The following is a 5605-nucleotide window of genomic DNA, read 5'->3' as shown; positions in this document are numbered from 1 at the left end:
AATAAAATAAATAATAAAAAATAAAATAAATAAAAATAAATAAAAAATAAAATAATAAAGAAATAAATCTATAAATAAAGAAATAAATATTTAAATATAAATAATAAATAGGTTTGGGGCAGAGTCCTTAAACCTGTCCGTAGGTGTGGGGGGCGGGGAGGAGAGATGAGGTGCGGAGCACAGTTGAACTCTGACCTAAAAACTGGCAGTTTCCCCATGCTTTTTTGGGAGGCAGAGATAGGCTAAGGGTGACCTCCACCTGGGCAGGTAGGTGTGCACAGCTTTGCAGGAGGACCTCACCCTCCCAGCAGGTGGTTCTGCAGCTTTTCAGACGCATCACCACTGGAAGTCACCTTGATTTTGACCCAAGAAGAGTTGGAGTGGCTGTTCCTTGAAGGAGCCAAAGGCCAGGCTGCACTCTGGGAGGCCTGCTAGACAGGAGCCCCAGGGCTACCAGAAGGCCCAGCCAGCAAGTAACTGGACGTCTTTAGCCCTCAGTTTCCTCATCGGGAAAGCTGAGTCACTAGTCCCTACCCTGTGGTACCCCCTTCTCCCCATCCCCCATTGCTTTAATCTGAGAATCAAATGAAGAAGTGGAGAATTGTGATTCCTAACTGAAGTATCATTTTCCTTGGAAATTCCCCCAGGATAGGATTTGAGCCTTTTGTTATGCAGGGAGCAAAGGCCAGGCCTCACTGTCTAAACTGCCCCAGATATTTAGGCTTCTCTGTCCCTTGATGAATAACTTCCTTAATTTTTCCTGTGGGAGAGCTGGGGGCCTTAATGGTGAAAATCCCTTAATGTGCTAAGGCCTTTAAGCCTGCAAACATTCCTACAGCTGTTTGATGAGGGCTCACAAGCCCCGAGAAGGGGGTCAGATCATCCCCATTTTACAGAGTTGAAGCCTGAGACGCAGAGAGATTATAGGACTTCTCCAGTTCACACGGCTCGCAGGCACAAGAGCTGGGAGTCAGCCTAACGACAGAGACTGGACTTGTAGCTGCCACGCCACCCATGGAGCTGGCAGCTCAGAATCCTCTCCCCGGCCACCACCGTGGGGATTAGAAGCTCTGGAATCAGACAGAGATGGTTGAGCTCTGCCAGTGTTCAATACTATCCTTTTTTTTTTTTTTTAAATTTTGGCCGTACGCGGGCTTTCTCTAGTTGCAGCGAGCGGGGGCTACTCTTCGTTGCGGTGCACGGGCTTCTCACTGCCATGGCTTCTCTTGTTGCGGAGCACGGGCTCTAGAGCGCGCGGGCTTCAGCAGTTGTGGCTCGCGGGCTCAGTAGCTGTGGCACACGGGTTCTAGAGCGCAGGCTCAGTAGTCGTGGCGCACGGGCTTAGTTGCTCCGTGGCATGTGGGATCTTCCCGGACCAGGGCTCGAACCCGTGTCCCCTGCTCTGGCAGGCGGATTCTTAACTACTGCGCCACCAGGGAAGTCCTCAATGCTGTTCTCTCACTAGATGAACTGCCAGTGTTAGAGTTCCACCATTGGAATCATTCTTTTTGCTGGACCAAGCGATGATCTTTCCTTGACTTTCTTTGTCACTGTGGAGGGGCAGGGAGTGGGAGCCATGGTCTTAAAATAGGACCCTCAAAAGTGGTTGAGGGGCTTCCCTGGTGGCGCAGTGGTTTGGAGTCCGCCCGCCGATGCAGGGGACGTGGGTTTGTGCCCCAGTCCGGGAGGATCCCATGTGCCGCGGATTGGCTGGGCCCGTGAGCCGTGGCCGCTGGGCCTGTGCGTCCGGAGCCTGTGCTCCGCAGCGGGAGAGGCCGCAGCGGTGAGAGGCCCGCGTACCGCAAAAAAAAAAAAAAAAAAAAGTGGTTGAGGATCTCCCAACGATATGTCACTGCTTAGGTGTCAAGGGGCAGCCTTTTTCAACTACTCAAGGCCAGGAGGAAACATTTTGGGGGGTCAGTTGTGTCTGGGCAGCTCTGCTCCCACATCCTATGTGGCCCCTTACAGGCTGTACCACTGGGAAACTGATATGCGTCTTCCCTGAACGCAGCCAGAACTCATATTAATGTTGGATCGTGGCAGGTGTCTGAGCTGAGAGGGAACTGCAGTTTGTTTCCTGATTATCCCCCCATTTCACAGACAGGAAAAGGACGGCTCCAATGGGGACATAACCCAGGCTGGTCTGGGGAGTCTTCATGCTCTCTTCATTCAGGACCCACCCAGATGACTAAAGGACACTCCACTTGGATGTGTCCATCCTCAGGTTCAAAGGTGACAGTCGGCCTGCCAGTGTATACAGGTGTGGCCGAAGAGACACAGGTGTGACCTGCAGGCTGACCACTTCTAGGCACATGCTGGCTGCGTGATGACCGCAGCCGGCTTCTGGGGAACTGCTCGGCCGACAGATGGACAGACCCTCTCCCTCCTCTTCTTTTTATCTATTTCAGGAGAGCACCCACTGTGGTTAATTAACACTCTCCTGCTAATGGTCTTTGGCCTGGAATTTGGAGAGATCTAAAAGCAGGAGGGGGGGGCTGGTGGGAGGTGGCAAGGGTGAAGCCCTATTCTTAAACAAGGAGTTATTTTGCACACTCACTGCACCAAGGCCGGGGTCAGCTAGTGGGAGATACAGAGCTGAATTGATGCTGATTCTGCCTGTGTGGTCCCAGGTCGGACACCTCCGACTCCAGAGGGACTTGTGCTGGAGTACAGAAAAGCCCCAACAATGACCCCAAGGTCTTCAGAGTGGCAGAGGCCACATCCACGCGGCCAGACAGGGAAGCCAGTGTGGATGTGCAGAGCCAGCAGGGGAAGGCCGTGTAGGAAGACAGAACAGAGCCAGCAAAGGCACAGAGACAGAGTGGCACAGAGCAGGAGCCTTCCACATGGCTGGAGTCCTGACAGACAACAGTGGGAAGAAAGGCAGGAAAAGTACTTGGTGCCCAGGAGCAAAAGGTCTTGCATGCCAGGCCAAGGAGCTGGGCATTTCACTTGTTTTACTGGCATAATATGAGACCAAGAAGATAGCTTTGGAGCTAAACAGAGCTGAGTTCAAATCCAGACCTCAGCTGGAAGACTTGGGCAGACTAAAGGACCTGATCTGACCTTGGTGTCCTACCTGTAACAGGAGACAGTAACAGGGCTCACCTCCCAGGAGGGCAGTGACCATCCACTGAGCACACGGAGACGGCCCCCTCCTTCACCCTTCCTTTTGGGCAGGACTTTCAGAATTTCGTGCCAGGTCCATTTGCTCCATTTTCTGGAACAAGCAGATTAGCATGGGCATGGCTAGCCCTCATACCAGGTCCTATGGCTTGATGCCCTGGGATGCGGATGTTTGCTCTCAGTTAGAACATGAACCCATATAACGGCAATTTGTTACTGGGTTGGGAGGCTAGTTCAGCCCCAACAGAGATCCAAGGAGTGAGATTTCACAGCGGCTCCAGCTTTGTGAGCGAGAAATATTCAATAAGGAACTTCCCTGAAATATGGAGTGGGGGCATTCGCCGCACGTATTCAATATCCATCTTTTGTCAGAAGTGCTGGAATTCCTTTGCCAAGCAGAGTTGCTTTTCAAAGCGACCTTACTCCTCTGCTCCTCCTTTACTGAAGGACTTGAACGGTGAACAAGTTATTTTAAAAATTATTTGAAGTCAGACATTCACTGGATCAACGCAGTTTAACTTGGAAAAAGCTACTTTCTGAGGGTTTTGGAAAAAAAAAAAAAAAGAGAGAAAGAAAGAATGGCCACGGCTTAAATCAGAATGTGGATAGCATTATCAAAAACTTATGTTGCTGTCTCAAAGTCAACTGGAGATACTTTAAGATCCAAATAATTCCAGAATTCTAGAGTTTCAGAGCAAGTATTGTCATTAGTTGGGCATGAATGTGTCTTGCCATCACCACTTCATTTGCAAATATTGTGTTGACCTACCTGGCAGAACCAAAAATGACTGTATCTACAAACCTTCTGAGAGGGGAATGAAATGTTCTTTGGGGACCTATTTTTAAAAAAAAATCCTGCGAGGTATCATGTAGACAAGAGGTGGTCTTTTCAGCTCAACTGTCCTACATTTGGCTCGTATACTGAATTCCCCAAGCTATCATTACTACAAACAGACTACTTTCCCCACATAATACATAAATTACACCAACCCAATGACATGGGAGATAGACTCTTGTGATTTTAAAACCAAGACCTTCTGGTCTGCAGAAAGAAGTTTACTGCTAAGTGAAACCAAATTCTCATCGTGGATCAAGCATCTTTCAGGTTTTGTCCCTGACTGCAGGTAGATACCCCAAACACGAAAATGCACACCAACTCCAGAAAGGAGCTGACCAGGGAGCGGCTTTGGAATTGACTGGCCCAGAAATGATCAGTATACAAAAATGAAGGAGCAAGGGGTTGAGGGAGGAGGGGATACAAATGTGAGAAAGTGAGGAAGGTGGTAGGTTTCCAAATTCCTCATCTCCTGGCTAAAGAAAAGACAATGAAAGCCCCAACACAAGTCACACTGAAAGCTGAGGCTCTTCCTGAGAATTCTCCTCCTTTTTCCCATCACAGGCAAGCAGAGAAGCACCGAATTATCCAGACAGGCTGGTAAGGGCTCGGCCTCCTCTGCCCATGGCAAGGCCAGGCTGTAGTTGAGTCACAGCATCAGATCCTTCGGATGGTGGGACTGAGCAGGTGACATGACCAGTGACCTCTGAAAATGGCTTTGTTTGTTTGTCTCCATTTCCCATGACTCTACCTGACTGTTCAGTCTAAGGAAGCCTTGATTTCTGCATCGAACCAGTGGGCAAGGGAGTCTAGCTGCTTCTTTAAAAAGCAGGCGGGAATTAATGGGCCCAAGTAAGTGCCCTTCTAGAAGTTCAGAAAACTATTCAAAACCACGGACAAACAGAGATGTTGGAGTCTCCTCCAGTGACTACTTTGAAGAACAAGACACATCTGGGAATGTGCTTGTTAGTTTCCTTACTCCGATGTTTAAAAAGAATCAACAATGCTATCTAATATAAATTTCAATCCAGATCTTAAGATGACGTACCAGCAAATGACCGTTTTATCGAGTCCTCTTTAAAAAGATGAATACAATAACAAAGTTCCACATTACACATATCTTTACTGATACTAACCTTTCTAGATCCATAGCTTTATACACGTAACGTGGCCATCTAGGCATGGCTATCTTTTCTTATAATTTTCAGTTTATTTTACAATATTCTTTCCTTCAAAAAAAAAAAAAGCCCCCTCAATTTCCCAAATTATCTTTTAAGTCCTAAGCGTCCCTCTTTTACCCAAAATACAGATCTTGCCTAGCTTACTTTGATCACGAATACATTTTGGGGGGTAAGTTTCTCAAAGTTAATCACCTAAAAGCTCCAGAACTATTTTATTAGCAAATCAATTTTTTTTCCAAGAACTTTAAAAGTACAGCAAAGGAAAAACAAATTATCCTTATTCATTTCAAAATGGACAGAAAGGTTAGGCAGGAGTGTAGACCGCTTAGAAAAAAAAACAAAAACACCCGCTTGGTGCCTTCTTCATGTCATGAAATATGTCCTTTCTTTCCGGTTTGCTGACCACAATCTGATGTGTTGGAATGAATAAAAAATGTAAATAAAATACCTCCTGCTGTCTCTC

Source organism: Monodon monoceros, unplaced genomic scaffold, assembly GCF_005190385.1.
Source record: "Monodon monoceros isolate NGI ecotype Baffin Bay Population unplaced genomic scaffold, NGI_Narwhal_1 Super_Scaffold_21, whole genome shotgun sequence".
Classification (NCBI taxonomy): domain Eukaryota; kingdom Metazoa; phylum Chordata; class Mammalia; order Artiodactyla; family Monodontidae; genus Monodon; species Monodon monoceros.
Note: the sequence above shows the minus strand (reverse complement) of the source record.